Source organism: Embiotoca jacksoni, unplaced genomic scaffold (genome assembly GCF_022577435.1).
Source record: "Embiotoca jacksoni isolate LCO1_2020_lvr unplaced genomic scaffold, fEmbJac1.0.p SCAF_1, whole genome shotgun sequence".
Taxonomy (NCBI): Eukaryota; Metazoa; Chordata; class Actinopteri; family Embiotocidae; genus Embiotoca; species Embiotoca jacksoni.
The window spans coordinates 13,029,779-13,053,547 of record NW_027185229.1 but is presented as its reverse complement, the minus strand read 5'-3'; the positions used below and the strand labels follow the sequence as shown (position 1 = coordinate 13,053,547).

The window sequence follows — 23,769 nt, the reverse complement described above, 5'->3', positions numbered from 1 at the left end:
TTCTCTGGGGACTTTACAACATGCATCTTTAATAGAAAAAAAACAACAAGAATTTGTAATTTATTTAGGGTCAAGATTATTAATACAGGGGTCAAAAATATACAAACGGCACACCTAATATTTGGTTAAATATCCCTTGGCAAATTGCACCTTGACTACACTCATTTGGTGACCGTCATCAAGCTTCTAGGGATCTCTGGTTGGATATTTGACCAAATTTGTTGGCAGGATTAGTAGTTCAATTAAATTTGTTGGTTTCCCGGCATGTACCCAAATTTTAAGGAAAGTGTCCTTGGGAAAAACACTGTACCCCGAGTTGCTGCACACGAAAGGCAAGCAACAAGAATGGCAGTTCTGTGGCCATTCATGTACAATGTTTTGTAAATCTCTATAATAAAAAGGTACAATACAAGTGCAGACCATTTACCATATTTTTGATAGGGTTGAGGTCAGTGATGAGCGCTATTGAGAGCAGATAGTTATAAATAAAAAAAAGTATTAATTATAATAGTATAATAGATTATTATTAATAATCATACAAGTATGATTAAGGATCAATAATCACAGGGCACCACATTGGTATCAGGGACCAATAACCAAATTGGAAATTCAGTCTTAAAAGGGGCGTCCACAACATTTCTTTATTCAAAAGAAATGTTTTGTTCTAATACAAATTTAATAGTTACGAGTGAATTTTAAATACCAGTTTTGCTTGAAATGCCCATCCCTCAAATATAGACTATTCTAAAGGGTTCATAAACTTTCAAACACCACTGTGACTTGTAAAATGATGACGTCATTTAAAATGAGTTCAGATTGCAGAACCTCAAAGGCCAATAAGGCATTCGGGACGGTGACTAGTCAATTAATTGGATAGTCACATTGTTTGGCCAGTCACAGAGTTTCAAGTTATACCCAGAAGAAAACATTAGAGAATAAATGGGGCGTACAGACATAATGTATTGGCTGTAAATGATCCTCCAAGGACAAGAAAGAAAGCAAGAGCCGCATGCACAGATTCATTCAGAAGAATGTGTGCATGGTGTTTATGAAATCCAGTTATGTCTCACACCTCCACTCTGAACAGTTTCATTAATCATCCCGCTCCAGACAGAACAAGGGTCACCTCCCCTGCACTCGCCACACAAACACATATCTCATTATACAAGAAGGTAGGGGACACCAGCATTCACTGCAACTGCTTTGAAATCACTAAAAGCATCAATCACTTCTAAAACATGTTCTGAGTGACCTTACCTTTGAAAACAGGCAGCAGCTAGCACTTTGCTTACAACAAGCCAGAGGGCATGAACAGGGAGGTAAACACCACACAGCCAACTGGATTAGCAAGGACTTCTACAACAGCTATTGTATGGATATCTCCCCGAATGCCTGTTTTATATTTAAAAAAAAAAAAAAAAAAAAAGAACAGGACAAATAAAATGACCTGATCCACTATGACTTTATATGATGAAATGGTTGTTAGTTGCAGGCCACAGTTTTTCAGAAGAATAAAGGATTTGAGGTTTACTGACAGAAGAGGATGGTTAGACAACAGGAAAGAAGTCCTTTGTTCTCGTTCTCTCTTTCGCTGTACTTTTCTGTAGGCATGTCCCTGTGAAAAGGGAGTTTTTCACTCCCATTGTAGTCAAATATTTGCTTTGTGGAGATTGTTTAATTATCAGCCCCGAGATCACTGGTGTTAGTAGGAGCTGGATGGGGTCCAGCTCCCACTGACACCAGTATTGACACCTTTGAAGACTGATTCAACAAAGGTAACGGGATTAAGGAGATTAAATGAGTCCCTTCAGGTAATTTCAATCGCAATAATTAACGCAAATTCGAGCAATCTCCACAATATTTGCAGGAGCCTGCAACTTAGCTAAATTCCTGCAAATTTCCTCACAAAAATGCTGTCAACTAAAGTTCTGACGACAGTATTATGGCATGAAGTAGCATTTCTAAACAAAACTGGCTTCATTAGCTAAATTTAATGAATTTACAATCAGCACGGCTCTACTTCCTCTCCTCAGCAAACAATCTCTCTGCACTGGAGAAAACCGGGACAAATGGGAAAAAAGGGAAGTGACGGGGTTTGTGGGAAATGTGGTCTTATCAGAAGTTAAATCCCACATCTCTCTCTCTCCACTCTGATAGAAAGATGCTATTCTAATAAACCTAGAGCTCGAGGGGCCACTGGTGCACCTCACCCATCCATCCATCCCCATGTAATGATGTTCCCAGTCAATTCTCAGTGTGACCAGTCCAAACCAAGCCAGTGAAGACATGTAATGTATGTTGTTATGTATGTGGGGGATGATAGGGAGCTGGGACAGGTCAGGGGTTTGATTTATAGCCCATTCCAACCATAGTGATACAATCAACATGCATCAGTGCTCCCATTCTGCATCCATGTTCTCCTCCCCCGGTGGCAGGAAAACGGAGACCTGGAAAACATAGTCGGCGGTTGTGTATTGAGGTTGGTTGATATGCGTGAGCATCTCTCACTCCTGTTCCAGTACAGCTCCCTCAAAAACACAATAGGCAGCCTCCCAGCCACAATTAATCTTCCGCTGGTTGTAGGTTGCAGTTAGCTCATTTAAAAGAGCCAAAAAGGATGACCACAAAGAGTACAGCAGTTATTTAATGAGCAGGCTGCTAGGTGAGCGCTACGGGTGTGCCATATCATATCGTTACTGATAATATCAGTATAAGTTTTTAGACGATATATACAAAAATTTATATTGTGATAAAAGGCAATTTACCGACCTGTTGATGTAATGACGCCATACTGGTGCGAACTGACGTTTGCAGTTTATCGAGCAACAAGCACGGCTGAGAGCCGCTGTATTCTACAGGTTTTCAGCAGACTGTGAGTTTAATTGACGGACTCGCTATTTCGCCTCCATTCCTCCGCTGTCCGCTTCACACACGGAGCGCAGCATATGCACAGGTGAAGTACTCGACTCGTTATTAAATGGGAAAACGTCTACCCTAAACTTCAGAAAATCAGGCCAGAACATGACCAAGACAATAAGTTTTATCTGCTCCGATTAATATAATAGTGGTTGATATCAATGGGTGAGCATGTATCATCTGGCTTCATGACCCTTGTCCCAGTCGGATATAAGAATGAATTGGATGTTTCTTTGCATTTTTTTTTTGTTTGTTTGTTTTTTATCTGGGATGAAGTCTTATTATGGAGAGCTCTCAGAGTTTCAGCAGTTTGGTGGAACTAAAATATTCTTGCCCTGGAGTTAGTTAGCAATTGGTTTAGTTTAGTTTTTTGTTTTTTTTTATTACTAATGATTGTAAGGTTACATTTTATGCACACGGTAGTAGAAAAAAGATCGGGCAGACCCCGTCAAGAACCAGACAGGGTCACTACAAACCTTTTGCATTTGTTGACTGTCCACCAGCCCACTGGGATTTATCCCAGCATGCCTGACGAGTTCAGCATCAAACTGCCAATACTTGCCAACAACTTTCTCCAGCAACAGAAAGCAACGCCAATATTAACTTTTCTTTTGCTTCTGTTTTTCTGAGCGTTTCAGCCATCAATGCATTTACTGTTCCATTCATAAAAAGAAGACAAAAGAAGACACTAGTTTCTCTTCCTCTTATAGTCGACTGATTGTATATTCAGGCAACTCAGAATTTGGAAATTGTTCATTTGAAACGTCAACCAACTTGGTTGAGGGCATTCGCAGTCTTGAAGCTCAGGAGGGCAACATTATTCATACATTTTTAACAGTATGGCAATTTCACCTTGTTTTCATAGCTGGCAGATTTCTTCCTTTCATCACGTACTCAGCCATGCCAAGTGACATCAAACCTATTTCTCGGAGCTCTTACAAACCTCCCACTTTCCAAGTGGGATATTACTTGCTCAACAGGCGTTCGAGTGTATTCTTCCACTCGGAGGTTGGAGCATTGCCACTTCCCAACTGCTTATGAATGCACCATGGGGGCAGACTGGATGCAACAGTAACTCCCTGTTAAGTGGGCATCTACATAAAGCGTCAACTTTTCCCTTTAAACAACCAATGTAAAATGTAACAATTTTAGCATTAGACACTTTTTCCATTCTTTTGTTGCCCCTGTCCCAACTTTTTTGAAATTAGTTGATATCTGCTAGCTATGAAGTCAAAATGAGCATTATATCTGAGAAACAATACCAATTTCTCAGTTTCAACATTTGATATGTTTTCTTTGCTCTATTTGCCATTAAGTATGGGTTTACATGATATGCAAATCATTATATTCTGTTTATATTTACATTTTACACAGCTACCCGAGATTGTCCAAAACTAAGGCAACATTAATAATAGCTTTTTTTTTTTTTAGCTGAAAACGTTGGATATCGCAATATTGTTTTAGTGCCTTTTACCAACAACTAAGACGCTGATGAGCGGGGAGCCTGTATCGGACATGTGTTCTGGACAACAAATAAACCAATGTCCCAGGCGCTGTGTCGCTTTAGATTAAAACGATCCAGTCTGTGCAGCTGCTCACCTGAACATAACTTCAGACCGCAATTGTTCATTCAATCACAATTAGATTTCCATTCAGTAAACTTAAATTCAATACTACCATACTGAAATGGTCAATGACTGTGTGGCTTCCTGTTTCACATCCGTGTCCTATTACCTGACGCTTAGCTATATAGTGGTCAACATCAGAATGTAGGATTAAATTAAACAGACAAAAAACTAAATCATAGCTTCAACAATTGTGATATGGTATTTTTGTCTTATCCTGGTTTTAAAGGATGCATTAGGGTCATGTCATTTTTCTAAACTTGTTGGGTTGTTCTGGCCGTTCCAATAAATTTGCTTTTATCCGTTTGCTTTTATTCTCTTTTATACATCACTTAAATGAACATTATTTATAACTAAAATATAATTGTGTGAATGCCAATAATAAGCACCAATGGCCTTTCAGTATTGTTACAATATTAATTGAAGCATTTGGGAAAAGAAAAAAAAACAAAAAAAAAAAACATTTGTTTTTGTCCTTATTGCCCAGCCCAACCTTAGAATTTGACAAAACATCTGGATGGAAGAAAAGCAGATTTCAGACAGACTTATCTGTGCCTCTGAACCTGAAAATTGTACTTGTAGACTAATCAAAACTTAATTCGGTTTCAACTACTACTACTACACAGGGGACTACTACTATTGTAGTCCCGTGTGTGGCAGAGTCAGCGCTGACTGTGTGCTGGTCACATTCAGCCGTCGACCTCCACTTCCAAGTTACAGCAGGAAAATCACTAAGCAATGTGTTCAAGCTTCTGGCCTACAAATACACAATCAGATAACAATGGACCTCCAGCCACCTAATGCGACCACACCCTGACTCTGCCGCAGACTATCAACAAACACATCTCTGTTTGCTCTTGTCTACAGTCTGTCTGCTCGTTTAAAGTTACAGTCCATGAAACGCAGTCAATCACTGGTAACTGCTCACATTATACTACTCTTCTTGAAGCCAAACTTGTCTATCAGCTGTTGCATTATCTGATTGTACCTAATTCAGGATTTCTCACACATAGGGTCTACTTTGTTGGCTTGTCCACTCTCTTTGAACTTGAAATTATATTTTAGAATTCCTTATTTCACTTGTTTCAAACTCTTTTAGATGGTGGGCTAGAATGGTGGCTCCTCAATGCGCAGCAGCCTCCGTGAGGCATTTAGGGAACGTCTACCATCTACCGATAGACTGCATGTGAGGCGTTTAGAAAACATCTGTAAATTGAATTAATAGAAAATAAACTTGGTTACACTCTCCACTTTTAATCTGAATGAGTCTCTGCACGCACAATGGTCGCCCACCACCACAAGTAAATTCTCAACATCTGGGAAACGCCGAAATCAGTTATTGCTGAGATTTGGGGACATTCTAACACCAGTCAACAAAGCGTCATTGTTTACACTCTAATAGGTCAAGAACAACAATTTAAAGACAGATTTTACATTTATTTAGGTTGTCCTACCACCCAAAATTAAAAGAATGCAGAGTTGCACAGCTTCAGTGATGATGAATTTGGATTTTAAAGCATCTCCCCCCCGTGCATGTAGCGGATGTGTTGGCAGAAGTAGTAAACAGCAGATGAGGATAAAAAGTGTATTTGTTTTCACAGGCTGCTGGTTGCCCCTCCTTTGGATCCGTAGACTTTGAAGGAGTCAGGTAACAGATGCACAGGCTGGCAGCAAACTGGAGACCAGTAATTACACACTCTAACACACACTCTAACGCGCGCACACACACACACACACACACACACACACACACACACACACACACACACACACACACACACACACACACACATCTAATCAGCAAGTTATCGCAAACAGTCACACTACAGTGCTTCTCCATTTCCCAAATGTCTTCATTAATTCTTCTTCATAGCATCACTCTTATGTGATCGGGCCTGTTCTTTGAGCTCTGCAACTACAATTTAAGTTCTTCTCCAACTAAAGAAAAGACATTCCAATGCCAATTTGATTTGCTCACCAACGTCCTTAAGGACATTCACTTGTGAAACTGCACGTTCATTAGACAAGGTCATCATGGAGACTCGGCACTAGCCCCCCTGCTGTGTGAGGGACGACACACCCTGGTTTAATTGCCTTTCTATGCTCCCAGCTTTATCTGAGAAGTCCCATTTATTATGAAATATGTGTGATAGTTTCATTAGAGCTCTTGTACTAGTGGCTAAATGAGACTAAATATCACTTGATGCAGAAATTACCATCAGACAAAGTGATATGTTCTCAGACAAGTCTAGTGGGTATCTAGCCATAAAAAAAAATAGCACAAGTTGAACACCCTGGTAGTATAAAGTCATGCTTCCATAGGATGTGTTGTGTGAGCAGAAAGTTAGCAGAGCAGCAGTCCTGGTGCACTGTGCCTTTTAGTATGGCAAGTTTTACCTGCACTATACAGCCATTAACATGGCATGAATCATATTTGTATTCTTCTATATTTTACGCATGCAACACAATCACTATAATTGCATATAGGGCTCGAAATGCTTCCGGAACACAAGTGACCCACAGCTACAGTTATTACTAGTGAACTGCGACAACTGCATCTGTTGGGGGACAACGCTCCACAAACAACATTCATGAAGGCTAACGGCACAATAGGTCATGATGTGTGCACTGGGTGCCGCGACACTTAGTAGCTACTGACATTATTGTTCAGCTTGTCAACATACAGTATAGCTGCTATACCCATAACATAGAGCTACTAATGTCTTCACAGTATCCGAATGAGGAGGATAATGAGCAGGAGAGACGGGCACAAACACACGCAGCCAAACGTATTTAAATATAAGGTGTAGATAATGTGACAAAAAGTCACATGGAGCAAGGAAACTGGATGAGAGACTTTTACAAACAAACTACTGTTTGTGAATATGCGATCTCGATTCGGATCACAATTCATTTTAGCAGCAAGAGATCCTATACTCCACAGAGAACTTTACAAAGCAGCTTATTAGTGACTGTTTTCTCTGTTCAAAGCTTGGTCGGTGGTTTAAAGCAAAGAGGAACAAGTGAGGACAGGATCCAATTTGTCAACTGGCTAATACCCAGTGATGGTGTGAGGGTGCAAAATGTCATGTGTATTTTTCTTTCATCCCATGAGGCATGTGTGTGCACGTGTGTGTCAGTGGGTCAGAGCTTCTCCCACAGGACGAGCATACCTTATTGATCAGCCTCATGTGTGTTTAACTGGTCTCTGAGGTATCATCTGACCTCCATTCCTAATCTGTCCATTGTCTCCATCTATTTTCTCTCTCACTAGCTCATCTCTCTATCCCACCAGCCTCCTTTTCATTCATTTCCATGTGTCCCCCAGCAACCCCCAAACCCCATCCCCCCCCCCATCGCTTCTCTACGTCTCTGTCAGCATCTCATTTAGCTTTCCATCTTTCCGCTTCTTTGTTCTTTCTTATTCTGTCTAGTAATTTAGTCTGCGTTAGGCGATTGTAAAGGGGGGGGGGACACAGGTAAAGGATGGATGGTTAGATGAGAGAAAGTCCAGAATAAAGAAAAAGATGGCGAATGGGAATCATTCAGGAAGATTGAAAAAAATAAAAGACATTCCTTCTGGTTTAAGAAATGCCGGCAAACACTGCATTACATCCTTTAGAAATCTGGTTTCACGGTGTTCACAGGAAGAAACGACAGCACAACTACACTTGTATGAGGGTTTACATAATATTAATTTTTGCAAATTCTTACAAAAGATTGGAAACCAATGTTATACAACTCCTCAGCCGAAACTTTAGCAATGAACAAACAAATAATCAAAACCAAGGCAGAAAAGCAACTGGCGTAACCACTCATTTTAATATATTTGAATAGCAAAAAGCAGAGAGCAATGCAGGCCATGGCCCAGCTGGGAATACCTAATTAGGACTGCATGTAAAATATGGAGTCAAATTTTATTCAGGATTTCTTGTTGTTTTCTGTCTTCTTTTTTTTCTGTCATGGGGTGTCCAAGCCCACGTGTCCAACATGTGCATTCATAAATTTGGATAGTGGAGCTTAAAGAGAAAGGTAATTGGTTTTAAGGGTGTATTGTTGAAGCTATCAACCAATGAATAAAGCTCTTCCACTTCAAAACTCCTTTTAGCATTTCCTTTCAAAACCAGGCACAATATGGAAAGGAAACCCATGGATGACCTACTTTTTTCACCTTTTTACAGCCCCTTCCCTTCACTCCTGACAGCGCAGGATTCCAACATCAAAAGCAGTGCACCACCTGATAAAAGCACTCATCCCTGATTGGGTTTAATATCCTTAAGCTATGGAGCATCTTCAAGGAGGACGCGGGCATTAAGAAAGACCTGGTACTATATGGGGGGGGGGGGGAGCTTTGGATTGCTTAAAAAAAAATAAAAAAGCCAGGGAGTGAACATCATGGTCAAGCAGTGATTGATATTCTGCATCCTGCTTGGCTTTTTCAGGAAGTCCAAGATGAATGTCTATGACTTAAAATTAAAGAAAGAGGATACAATGAGTGAAATGAGCAAGCAGCCCCCACCCGTAATTCCCGTCTCTTGTTCGTGGAAGTCATGTGAAGTTCAGGCGTAGTTCATGCAGCTCAGAGATGACAATGTAGTCAAAAGAAAGCCGAGATGGCAAATTAATGACATGATTTCATGATATTGTTCTGCTTGCAGCGACTGTTCCAGCTGCCCCGCTTCAGCAAAGTCGCCTTTCTCAGCTGACGGCGTGGAGATGAGCAGAGTCGATTGCGATTGGCATTACATCACCCGATTGGTTAACACTTTGATGAAATGTACAACCAAAAGATACAAATAAAACTATTTTATAAATATTCAATAATTAAGAGATTCATCTCTGAAACAAAGAGAGAACACAAAAAGGAGTTTCAGGCAACGACTCTGGCGCGGTGCTTTTCTTTAACAAAATACCTGCTGCAATAACATGTAGCTGACAAGTTTTAGTCCTATAGTACTTGTTAAGCAATTTCCGACATGAAATCCATAACATGGTTGACTTAATCAGAAAGTCAATAGAAATGTGAGGCCCGGTTATCTTATCCGTGGTACAAAAGGTGACCGGCTCTCATCCTGGATTAGGGCCAATTTGCATTAACTCGCTTGGTAACTTGATTCACAATTAACTATAAATAGTTTTAAATAATATTTATCCGTGGAAAAGTGTATTTTGGAGAACATTATAAATACCCGCTGCACTTTCCAGTCTTCCAAAACAAAGTGAGCAATGCTTTATTAACCCCACAACAGCAGATGGTGAATGAAAAGAGTGAAAGGTGGATGAAGCCATGGGTGATGAAAACAAAATCAAGAGTCACTTTTGACTTTTGATGTGTATTCATTTGTTTTCCACAAAGGCATAGAAGATCTCTACCCAATAAACCCCTGCCCTCTATACAATGGGAAAGGGGCCAAAACTGAGCTTTTGGGGAAAGTGCTCTTAAATCTAATTCACTGTCATACTGGATGAGAAGATGGTTATTGTCATTACTGTCGTCAGCAAGTCTCCTCCTTCTTAAGTCACAGTCAGTATGACGACATTGGCCGGCAGCACTGTTTAACATTGGTCTAAGAAAGCACTTTGTTGTGTCTGTTTCATCTTCATCCTCATAGAGCGGCCAATGGCCTTGTCGCACTGATTTGATTCAGAGACAATAGTTCTTTAGAGGTTTCATAGAAAAACAGTGCAGACCTTAAGTCTGTCACCCAAGCAATGCACAAAGAAAAAGAGTGACTGCACAAACCGAAAAGACACCTAACAAACACATCAAGTGCTATAGGCCCACTAAACAGAATGAATTAGTGACAAATCAAAATTTCAATTCAAAACATGGCACGCACCATTTCAGAAACTGTGGCTCAGCATTAATGCAGTTCTCTGATAAAGCTGGCAACTTCAGCTAATCTGTGAGCACAGTATGGGCTCATTTAAGTAGATTTATTTGGTATCACTCCAAATCCTTAAGCACACCCACCCCCCTCCCCCAATGGTAGTTAAGATTTCTGATATGCTTAAAAGCACACTAATCTGCAGACCCCTATCCATCCCTCTCTCTGAGTAGAGATCTATGCAGGTCAGGCCACACCACTGGTTCTGCAAGACCTGCTGCAGATGTGTGCAGGCTAAAGTGCCTTTTGTTCTTGACCTATAGCATATCTCGTATTAAACACATTTCTATTTTAGAACAGCTGTTAAATTGGGTCTTTGTTGCATCATTCTGTAAAATTAGATGGCAACTGGCAGGACACAAAGACTCCAAAAAGTGTGATAAGGAATTTGTGGTGTCATTATATTAAAAAAAAAAATACAAAATACAAAATACAAAATAAAAAGAACAGGAAGGAAGCAGTGGTAATTTTAAGAAATTAAAATGAAATGAGACTGCAGGGTGATCCCATTGCTAAGTGGTCTATGTTCAAATTTATGTTGGACCTAACAGTTAACTGTAGTCCACAGCTCTAATTTTAATTTATAGTGAACATTAGATGTCATCTACTGATGGCATCTCCAACACTAGATGGATGTCATGCTGTATCATTCTTAACTATGTTCTCCTCAGTAACCATGTTTACATTCTTTGTTTCACTTTGTGATATAGAGCAATAATGGGCTTGTTTTATTTGATCAAGTACTTCTGACACAGCGTATTGGCTATTTAATAGGCCTTGGTCTTAGCTATTTCAGGGTTGTTGTTTTTTTTTTTTATACTTAAGTGGTCAGATTATAATGGTACACAAATTTTACACTTTGGTTTGTACCTTGGTTTTAGAGTCAAGGTTTGGTACGAATTTAGTGTGGCAGAGAAAACAATAAAGATGCATAACATTATTGTCATTGATATTCAAAAAAATTAATAAAGTTAAGTATCTTAATGGCCATAATTCGTAACTAATTCTTAATTAAAACAAAGGCATATTACACTATTTTAAACTTTTGAATGAGAACCAGCCCTGTGGTTCAGTGTGACAAAAACAACAGTTCCGATAATGGATCCGAGACTGCAACCAAACATTAAATAAAAACAAAATAAATCATGCCTGAATGAAACTATGAAATTGATTTCCCGGTCCCCGTTTTGTGTGTCATGTGTATCCTAAATCAGAAAAGAGACCGTTTCTGTTCACAGCTTTATCTTCACCTCCTTTAGCCTTGTGTGTAGAAAGGAATAAATTGTTAATGACAAACTTTGTATTCTATTAAACCCAAACATGGACTTTAAAATGACACCATGACATGGTCTGGTCGTTTTTGGTAAGAAACTGTGGTAAGAAAGCACACACACTGGGAAACATACACCGACACACAAACACACAGTTCACTCTCCTTCAGTGTTTCCTGTCTACCCTGGATTATCATTTTCCTGAAATTCAATACTCGTCTACTCATCTCCGGTTGGCTTTAGCTATGGTGTGCGCATGTGTGTGCGCCTGTGTTTACACAGGTGTGTTAAGGTAAGGATGTTGACTTTTATATTTGAATGTTTTGTATGTAACAAGGTCAAGTGTGTGACCTATTAAAACAAATGAGGTGTGAATGTTTAGAGAACACTGTGTGTGTGTGTGTGTGTGTGTGTGTGTGTGTGTGCGCGCGTGTGCATGCAGCCCTGCTCTGAAATATTAGATAAGTGATTTGTGTGCCCTTGAGTCTTGTGGCGTGAACTAGTGTTTTATGCGTTGGCACTTTAATCACAAGCTCAGCTGAGTGCTGAAAATGGGGAGCATTCATGTGGACGAGAGGTGACTATATGACAATATCTCAACTGTAAAAAAACAACTAAATGTGTCCATGTTTTGTTTTGTGACTACTCTGGACAGATACAAAAAACAAAAACTAAACCAGTTTACACATTGACACTTTTTTATATATATATATATATATATTTTTTTTTTTTTTTTTTTTAATTTAAGTCAGTTAACAATCAAACTAAGCATACATTTGTTCCTCAACTTTCTGTTACCTTGTTCTTATTCCCCATTATTGCACATCTGTTGAGTAGCTATGTTTACATTGTCGAGTTTACTCCTGCTTCTTTCATGCTTAGTAATCCTCTCAAAAATATGGTTGAGATCCAGAAAAACCTGACTTGACCAGATGCCATCCCCTCTGAATATAAAACAAAGCAAAAAAAAATGTTTGAGACACTTTATATCAGAGGCGGTTTGTTAATACGAGGCGCTGGGGCGTCACCCCCATCGACGTCGGTAGAAAAAAAAAAGTACTACTTTAACATGTAAAACATGAATTATATAATAACAGTTTGCAGGTAAAATGCACCTAGTAGTCTGTCAGCGCCTGTAAGCATTCAATAAAAAGTGTTTACAAATTGTATGTATGTATATTTCCTTCAACTTTTGTCAACCACGGGACCTTAGGCTGCTCTTCAATTGGTTATTTTAGATTTACCACGGGTCACACAGCTCTGTGCCCCGGACCCTCCCTCTTTTATTGGCAGGGAATTGGTATTGTTTTAAGTTTTTTGTTTTTTTTTTATCTAATGTGATTGGACAACTCTTGACTTTCAGGTTCACCTCACATCCGCCATTACGTAATTACACGGTTACTTCTGCTTCTGACCGGCAGTGGAACGGCAACTTAAAGCAGAACTGCGGAAAAATTGTGTCTTTTCTGGGGATGAGACGAGTACTCGGCTGAAACGAGTACCCGGAGTGTACTTTTGACGAGTACGAATATCACCCAAGTAAATGTGTCGATATCTATGTTGATGAAGGCTTTTAACAGACACCAGCTGTGTGCACACAGCATCACACAGAGCCCCGTCTCTGGGGTGGGCTTTGTAAGCACTCAAAATCTTTTTTTTTTTTTTTTTTTTTTGCACTCGGGTGAAACAAAACAAACAACAAAAAAAACTTTATGCTTGCCGACATGCTTGCAGCCTTAACTGCTACAACTCCATCTAATAGGAAACACAGTCAACATTTTTTTTTATCATATCAAAAATGTGATCGATACTATGGTGAATTTTACCCCTGACAGATGCCCACAAAAGTCAGGCATCTACCATTCAACTATTTAATAAAATTACATCTGCTTTAGTCATCCATGGTGCCACACAAAAATGAGTGATGTGCAAAAGATACATGTATTTGGGGACTTCTTTTTAATAACTTAGTAGGACACTCTAGTTAATTGGGTTATAACTCACAAACTTAAAGAAAAGACGAACACGGATATGAAACAAGCCAAGAAGGAACCATGCATGGTCGAACAGAGGTTCATTGTATTATCTTGTAAACTTCCCTGGAGGCCAGAGGTCAATATATACAGTATAAGAATTCACATAATAGAAAGAATAGTATCAGTTAAACTGGTGGATTTGGGTGCACTGGAAAATGATGTAACATTCAACCAAACGTATTATATCTCATAAGTAAACATTCAGTCACAGTAGCACACTGCACAGTATTTCTGCTATAAAAGGTCAGAAAATAAGGATCTGTTGTCTGTCTGCATGACACCTCGCAAGGTGTATTATTTTCCAGAAAAGAGCTTGTGCTTCTATCCTCCAGTTGAAGGACAGTTTGATGTCGTCTCTATCTAACCTCCTAGCCCACCTGCCGCCCTATAATGGCCAGAGCTGAAAGATGGGTTTTGGGTGTGTGCCAAAACTGCTGACAGCGGGATGCAACGCAAGGTCGTTTTGCTTATTTGAAACAGCTGGCTGGATGCACAGTCCACTAAGAGAGGTTATGAGCAGACATAAACTCTTCACCCACCAACATCTGCCTGATTCACCCACAACAGTTTCCTGGCTACCCTCTCTCTGGCTTATCCTCCAACCAGGTCTTCCACAATGCTCCAGTATGGGAATAAATAGTTCTGGCTTAAATTTCACAATGTAATCAAAACATTGGGCTTTGTGGGAGCACCCAGAGCATAGCAGCCAGGCAGAGCAGTGGTACAGGGAGGGGAATTAAGGAAGGGTGGGGAGGGGGCAAGAGATCAGGCGTTAATTTATGTAACCAAGGTCAGCTATAGGAAAAACACAATAATCCTTGCCAAAGGCAAAAACAGTAAAACCACAAGGGAGGAGGGCTGACTGAGGAGAGGGAAATATGAAAACAAACAGATAATAGTCTCAGTGAGGAGGCTTCCATTTGCGTGGCCTGAGCTTCTGGTTTGGCACAATGAGGAGTAATTGGGAGCAGCCACCGACACTTTAAATAGCTGCTGAATGCGGTGGGATGTGGTTTGAGGGGGGAAGTGAACTTGACAAGGGGAGGAAACTCAAATCCCATGAGCCATTGTGTAATTCAGATGAATTGAAGTAAATAATTTGAAAGGTTTGACTGATTAATCTATACCGGGGGTCTCCAACCAGTAGCTTGCAAGCTACTAGCTCAGTACGTGTTTGTGTTGCGTATCAATTAGTTATTGTTCACATAAAATACATTTATCGAGATGGTTTGCTAGAGCTCAGTTATGTGAATAAATATAAAAGTGCCCGAGAGCTACACGAGTTGAATACTATATGGAAAAAAAACAAAACATAAATTAGGGCAACCATTTGTTTGACTTAATGAAACTTTTGCACAAGCACTAGACCAAATAGAGAAAATTTTAGTTTCCTACCTGTGGAAGTTCAGTGCACTTTTCCTTCCATATCCAATCTTTCCATGGCTCCCATGAGGACTTATCCAAACCTGAAGGAAGACACGGTTAGAAAATCCAGAGAGATCCGTCTTAGCTAATATTGTTCAGTGCAACAAAAAATACCTTTGTGAACATGAAGAGGATAGAGCCACAAAAGTAACCTTTTAAAAACTAGACAAATGACTGCCACAGAGAAGAGAGCCTGGTACAATATAAAACAAACTCCATGGAGTACTTCTATAACTTCCACTCAAAGCTAAGGACTGTGCATGGTTTAGAAATAATCACAATTCAAATTGAATATGCCAAATATTGAACACAATGAGACTAATTTCTACTAGACTATTGAAGTGTATATTACCAAGAGCAACCAAGCTGCATGGCCTAATTCTGGAAAACAGATTAATTGAATGAAATCTGGATCCTTCTCTGCCTTTGCACTTACTAAATTCTCTCTTTGTGCTTGTCCTTTACCAGATCTCCTAAAGCTGTAAAAGTTGTATGATTGCCTCCCACATGAGATCCAAATAACAGTCTTTTTTCGGGAGGCTGCCTTAACACGGACAAAAGTTGGTCAAACTTGGAGTTTTCCTAATTCGCTCTCAAAACTATATATATATATATAAAAAAAAGGAGTTGTTTTAATGTATAGGCTTCTACCAGCAGCCACTACCACTGCTCTGTTTCCTGGATTTGTTGGGTCTTGTTTTGTGCGATTCCTTCAGGTGAAAAGCTGACTCACTCAAACTATTTTTCAAATTCATTTTTGACCCAGAAAAGATTGATGGGCTGGCAGGTTTCATGAGACAGTAACAGAAAGGATTGAAGTCTGAGTCTGGCGCACTTTTTAATCTGAGAACATTAGTAGATACATTCAGCTCGTGGGGACTGGATGCAATGAAGTTGTGTCCAGCTCTTTTGACACAAGACCAAATGAAGAAACCTGATTTAAGAACTGCCACACAAGAACAGCCCAACGAATTGTCTCAAATTAAGGGGGAACTTTACTGCAGTTGTATTTAAGCCTAAAGTACTCTCTTTATGGCCACACAAATGGACTGCTAACTTCAGCCAGGCTTAGGGCCGGATACCCAACTTTGTCACGTGTATGGCGCGAACCGAACTGCCTTGATACTATCTAGTATTCAATACTCAAAAAGCTTTGGTTTTAAGATGCATAACTTTTGCCGTTGCCAAAAGGAACTTGACTCAACTCAAATCAGGTTACATGAATATGGGTGAGATGAATATAGGTGAGAAAAATATAATTCCCACAGCACAATTAAAGAAAACACGAGTTACATACTTCAAAGCAAGTAAAACTGTCTAAAAAAAGGGTTCTCATGAGAAAACAGACATGAAAACTAACCATTTCCAGGCCGTATAAATTCCTAAAATAAGTGTCAGCTTTCACCCTTGACCTGGCAATGGTGGTGATTATGGTAGCACCATAATGTTCTTTCTCTTTTTAAGTGGCTTCTAAATTTTATCCATTCACTGGAGCATATTGATATCCCAAACACAAAGAAAACAGCTCTTCACAGGAGGAAATGACACCGAGTCGGAAAAAACAACAGAGACCATATTCCTGAGGTTGTTAAGCCGACGGTCTTAAAACTACCACTGACAGTGTGCCTTTGGCCACAAGTGCTCTGTAATTAAATGCCAGAAATTTCAGCCTTTTTTCCCTCCTTGGAAAATATATACAGGGTCTAAATACAACTCCTGCCCTGCCCTCAGCCTTGCTGGCACAGGGCTGATGCCATCCTGCTTCATTCCTCAACGCACGTATAGTCATTCCATCTCAGAATGAAAAAGGATTTACCCACCCATCGTAATGGGCCATACTGTCAAACTGAAACACACTTGGCATTTACCCTACACAATTTTAGAATGGTGATTCTAGGGACTTGAGATCTTACAAAAACCTGTACAGTCAGTGCAACACACAAATGGAGACAGACAGTTGTTATCTCTCTCTCTCTCTCTCTCTCTCTCTCTCTCTCTCTCTCTATATATATATATATATATATATATATATAAACTGTTCTCACATAAATATTTTTTAGCGCCCAATAAAATATATATCCTGTACAAATGTGAAAAAAATATCTTGAAAATATCCACACGTATGAAACTAAGGTTAACAAACATATTTCTGCTCTATACACAAATATTTTTCGCATTAAATATATTTAATAGAAATCCACAAATATTTGCATTTAATAGTATTTGCCGTTTCCATCGAAAGCCTATTTTGTTTGATAAACAAACTATTGAACTTGCATTTACAAACCCTTAAATGCACGGCTTAAAAGGAAGGAGACATCTGACTGCCTACAGATAATTCCCTGTTAAAAAATGTATTTATGAATAGAGCAGGGTCAGGGAACACTGAAAGAACGTGCAAATAAATCCAGTTAAGTTCACAAATTAAAAGCACTTTGCAAATGGAAGTTCGCAGTATGTACATAAATGTAACGTCCATTACATATATTTAAAACAAGAAATTGTGAGTGGGTCAGAAATATTTATTGACCTTGTATGTTTATATGTGGATGATTTTTTTTTTTTTTTACCTGTATAGGTAAAATTAATATTTCTGCATGCATCCAAAAATATTTTGATGTAAAGAGTCATTTATATATAAATCCCAAAGTACATTTGTAGGGCTGTGTGCATTCATTATGAGACTGTCCTGACTCCATACCCCTATTACCAATCCAGATGAGGCTAAAACACAAAAACACTAAAGGCTTTTTTCCACCAGTTCAAATCACCATCATTAATGCCAATGCATATCCCAGCATTTGGGTCACAGTGCCTGTTAGCACCGTCCCAAGAATCGGGTCACTTTGTTGATCTGCTGAAGATACGATCAACAATCAAGAGTCAGAAGAAGTGAGTTTGATGTTGGAAGTGCAACACAAACAATGGCCCTCATTTCAAAGTTGAAAGTAAAGACATGCTAGTCGAATAATTCAGAGTGACTATCGAACAGTAATTTTGCTTTAAAAACCCATCCCTAGTACATTGCCACGTCAAGCAAATACTTCCATGTGAGGCATTTCGGGAACATCGGTGAAGTGCAGTGTCGATCGTGATAATTTGCATGCAAGGCATTTAGGGGACATTGCTACTGTTAATTGTAGCTACAGAAATCAACTTGGGTTGTTTCTAAAATTTAATGAAAACTAAGGGTTTGTACAGTAATATGTAATATAATTTTTTTTTTTATGGATTGTATAACACTGGTATTGAAAAAACTACCAGTGCTGCAGTCAAGGTATCAATACTACCAATATTGAAAAGTTTTGAATGATACCCAGCCACACGTTTAAGTGTTGCAGCTCAATAAAACTGACTCGAAGAATTCCACTTCTTGAAGCTCATGATTTCTACATGAAATTCCACTGAAAAATGTGAAATTCAAACAACAAAAACATGTACCACATATTAGTGTGTGTACAATCCAACTGTAACACTAATTAGTATGAGATTGTTTTGATTGCCCTCTATGCAGGGTATCGGGTCAGTATAGTAATCAGTTTTTTGCATATGATCGATTGGCAGCAAAGTGAACATGTGTAATCAATAAGGGCCAGAAGGGCAGTGTTAATATAACCTGACGACATCCTCAGTATTGCATACATTAATGATAGCGGAAGCAGCCAGTGAACCTCAGTCTACAGTTTGGGTCAGTACCATTTTTTGGGCATTTAGAAGTTCAGAGTATTATATTTATAAATGTACACGTGCAATTCTGTTGGTATGACTTCATGGCTAAAGTCAGATTACTTCATCACACATTTTGGATGCAAAGTGAAGTTAGAATAAAGATGAAGACATTTCTACATGGTTTCTCCTCAACTATCACAGTCTCATAGAGACAAAGAAACATGAAATATGAGATAGAAGCCGAATAGAAGCACTGGCAGGGTTCAACGTAAACATTTTTCCCCACTCAGAGTTTTACTGGCCCTTCATATATTGTAACTGGCCCGGCTCCAAAAAAATTTAAATGACGCTTTCCCCATAATTTTGTTGATTTATTATACACAATACGTACAACAGTGTTGTTTCTTATGGTTTTGGTTGTTGAGGATAAAAGAAGAGGATTTATAACATCTTCATGAGAGTGATTAGCAGGTTGAGAATGACTTCGTTGTGATGGGTGAAGCGACCTCTGACTGATGTGTCTTCATGTAGTTTAGAGAGGCAGCGTGTAACCCAAGTTATTTCCTGTACCTATAATTTACTGATGTTCCCTGAACACCTCACATTCAGAAGCGGTAGACACTTCAATTTACAGATTTTCCCGAAGCGCCTTATAGGCGCGGTAGATGGTAGATTGGTGGCTGGGCACACAGTAGCACCTCTGAAGCGTGTTCAACTCAGACAGGTGGTTGGCCAAACCTTTTCATTTAGGTGTACCAGCAGCACATAATTGAGGAGCACCCAAGACTTTTCACCGCACCTTTTGACCCAAACTCAAATTGTGATTGTGAATACATGATACTGCCCACTCAATTAAGGAGTGTTTACAATCTTTGCATCCTAAATGAGCGTAGCCCTCAGGATGTATTTTAAAACTATTGGAGCAGCCATTAAACCAATCGACATTGACCGTTATATACCTGATTTTGTGCACCGAAAATGGTACCACAGCCATCATCGTTGGAACTACTTCTGCACTTTGCCACCCCCACTGGTCAATGACTTGTACACCCTTCAGATTGACGGACTGAGCAAACCTAATTGTAAAACAAGGTTTCCAGACAATAGTCAGCGCAAACTGAAGATGTGAGCAATAGTTGTGCGGAACCAGGCTGAGTTGATGGTATATAAATAGAAAAGTTATAAATAACGTTAATTATAATAATCATCATCATCATCAGTAACAGATGTAAAATGTGTCATAGGTAGTCCAATTGACGCCGACTGAAAATGAGGCTGTAGTAAGAAAAGATGCCTCATTCTGTTGCTTAAACTGCTAACGATGATATCTTGCCTAAATCACCAACAGACGGCAGAGATTTGCACCTGTAGCATCACAAGCGGTGTTGCAGAAATTTGTTTTGTAACCTCACACAATCAAATTTAAAATGTTTATTTTCCTTTGACATGATGCGGAATAATAAATCGAATACGCAGGAGCAGCAGCAAAAAAATGCTTTGGGGCAAATCAATGAGGATAACCCCATCCCCACCTCCTCCCCGCTGTGCCAAACTAATGAAGCATACAGTATTTAGTTCATTTAATCTTAGGACAAACGAGTCAAACAGAGCAACACTATTAAATGACAACTGTTATACAAAAGAGTTAATTTGTGAGAAAAAAAAGTTTAACTTTGCAATTTTCCATTTTCTTTGCATAAAACTATTGTGTTTTGAACTGAAATTATAAAAGTCTCCCTGTTTTTTAAATTCATCCACAGATGACTTGCCTCTTAATCTAGCACAGACCCAAATTGATACCTAATTCACCACAGGGCAAGGTTGTTTAATTTTAATTTCTTTCAAATTATGGGAAGAAAATCATATCATGCACATTTTTTGTTTCCACTACATTTGCTCAGCAATGCCAGCCACAAAAAGACTGCCTACAACACTCACCAGGGATTTTTAATTCTTATGTAATGCAAATCAGACAAGCCAAAGTATTTTTTTTTCTGGCGTCTTTTTCATGTAAAACTGAGGCTCCACAAGTTCCATAAAGGTAAAAACAGAAGATTCTTAATGGTTGCAGAGCACAAGCCCATGAGCACAGAAACATTAGTATTTCCATTTTTCAATGGATACATACAGTGGAATGCAAGGCAAGGCAGCTCAGGAGGCACAGGCAGCAGTAAGGCAGGCAGAGGTGGTAGGGAGAGTGCAGCAAGAAAATGGAGGCTTAGGTCTGGGGGCCCAATGTGGACTAAGGATGCCCCCCCCCCCCCAGAAAGAAGGAAGCTACTGATTGATCAGGTGTGTCGCGAGGAGGAGTCAGAGAAATATATGTTAGGGCAATTGCTGAGGGTAAGCAGTTCACCAGTAGGTGAACTGGGAGAGTGTAGAGAAGAGAAGACTTAGTTGGAGGGACCTCTGGTCCATGGAGTCGAGTCGTATAGGCTTTCTGCTGGGAGCAACGTACGACGTGCTTCCATCGCCATAGAATGTCAAGCAGTGGGTAGGTGAGGATGGAACTTGTCCTTTATGCTCAGCGGGAGAACGCATTCTGTCGGGTTGTAAGATTAGTTTCACACAGGGTAGGTACACATGGAGGCATAAGCAGGTACCAAGGTGCTTGGCTGCTGCCATCGAGAAGAGGAGAGTGGAAGTAAGAGCAGGGAAGAGTGGAAACAGTAAGGCAGCTATTCGTTTTGTCAGAGAGGGAGAGGAAAGCAGGGGAGGAAAGGGCCCGGATAGGCAAACTGTCAGTGTGTTAAATAAAGGTAGAGACGGGGAAATGCAGGTAGGTCTGGGTAGAGAGCTTCTGATTACACAATAAAGAAATTGTACCAGCCAGAGGCCAGATATTGTATTGTGGTCAGTTATCCAGCGAATCATTTATTTCATTGAGCTGACGGTGCATTGGGATGATAATATTGATAAAGCTTATGAAAGGAAAAGGGAAAGATATTCCGAACAAGAAGCTGAGCTAGAGGGGCGGGGGTGGGGCGTAAGGATGCATCATGTAGAGGTAGGTTATTGAGGGTTCATTGTGTGGTAACAACAGCACTATTGCGGGAGCTCGGAAACTGTGGACGGACCCTGCAGCAGGCAGTGAGGGAAATGGCAGAAGCAGCCAAGTCAGTTTACCCCCTGCAGTGTTATTCTACTTTAATTTGTAACTTTGTGGATTGTATAACTACAGTGTAAACTCAAGTGACATGTAGTTGCTGATGACGGACTCCCAAGATGAACGGTAACCCCAAAAGGTACAGTAGATTGTGTTTTCAATTAAATAGTTGATAATTTAAATAATCCTTAAAATATCTTGGAATTGCAATAAATGCACACTAGATGCAAGATAAATGAATCTATTTATAAATAAATCTTTATGTTTATTTCTATTAATCTAACAATTTAATGACTTGTAATATCCAACAGTTTTAACACCACCAAGTCCCATTAAAGATTAAAAAAAAAATAATAAAAAAAATAATAGTGCCATTCTACAAAAATGGTTTTGGTTTAAGTAGGGCTTGGTACCAACCTTTGATACTTTTTTTTGGCACTGAGGGAACTGGTTTGGAAGCATCAGCCCCAAAAAATGTCCTGTCAATTGGTACCAAAACATGTACCACATATTAGTGTCTGTACAATCCAACTGTGACACTAATTAGTATGAGATTGTTTTGACTGCCCTCTATGCAGGGCATCGGGTCAGTATAGTAATCAGTTTGTTGCATATGATCGATTGGCAGCAAAGTGAACATGTGTAATCAATAAGGGCCAGAAGGGCAGTGTTAATATAACCTGACGACATCCTCAGTTAACAATAGGGGAAGCACCTCATAGTCTACAGTTTGGGTCAGTACCATTTTTTGGACATTTAGAAGTTCAGAGTATTATATTTATAAATTGACATGTACAGTGCTGTTTGTATGACTTCATGGCGAAAAAGTCAGATTACTTCATCGCACATTTTGGACGCAAAGTGAAGTTCCATAAAGATGAAGACATTTCTCCATGGTTTCTCCTCAACTATCACACAGTCTCATGTAATCAAACATCAAAAGGAAACGTGAAATACGAGATGATGAATACACTACAGTACATGTTCTCCAAGCATGCCAATGTGCCATTCAGTTTTGTACTCAGAGTTTAAGATGTTTTAGGTTAACAACCCTGCAAACTCTAGAGGTGACAGGGTACAAAACAGGTAAGAACTCCAAAGGAATTCTCTGGAAGAAAACTTTAGCGATTTAAATATTGCTATCAGTCTTTTGGGGGGGGGGGGGGGGGGGTTAAGATTGGGTTACAATGAGAAAACTTGTTTTAGTAAAAAAAAAAAAAAAAAAAAAATTTAAATAAAAATAAAAAAAAAATAAAAATAAAAAAAAATTACTTGTATAAACAGCTAATTTTTTTTTTTTTTTTTTTTTTTTTTTTTTTTTTTTTTTTAAATCAAATTAAACATTTTCCTTGAATAAAGCTGACTGAATGTGCCTTCATTAAGACACACGGAGACGAACAATAACTGCATGCACCAGAAATGATAAAAGAATATAATATATACTATACATCTTTAAAATATTTTTCAAACTACCATATTCAATTAATGCTACAAAGCTGAACATGTGACCAACTTAAATGACCCTTCCATGATCTCCCACAAGCAGAAACACCACCCATGTTATCCAATGTTAAATTTTCCCTAACATTCTCAAAAGTATCGCACACCGCAAAACTATAACACAAGCTTATTTCAAGTTGAGGGGGAAAAAAAATAAATAACAATTCTCAGTTACTCCAGTGGAAACAATGTCTAATTTGTTTCTGTAAAACACAGCAATAGTGTTAAAACCAGAGGGCTAGTTTGTGCTATAAAAACTTAAATGGTATTAACTGCTGAGTGATGCATGAGGTAAACCACAAACTCTTTACAGCCCTGCCTTTTTTCTGCACA

At 39.2% G+C, this 23,769-nt stretch overlaps 1 protein-coding gene across 1 annotated transcript in view; it reads right to left on the bottom strand.

The window, feature by feature from the left end:
* plxnb1b (plexin b1b) overlaps positions 1-23,769 on the bottom strand; it is a 110,524-nt gene that overhangs the window by 72,695 nt on the left and 14,060 nt on the right. The window contains exon 2 of the mRNA XM_069172623.1: positions 15,132-15,202. The gene's annotated coding sequence lies outside the window, so the exon portion shown is untranslated. The remainder of the gene's footprint in view (positions 1-15,131; positions 15,203-23,769) is intronic.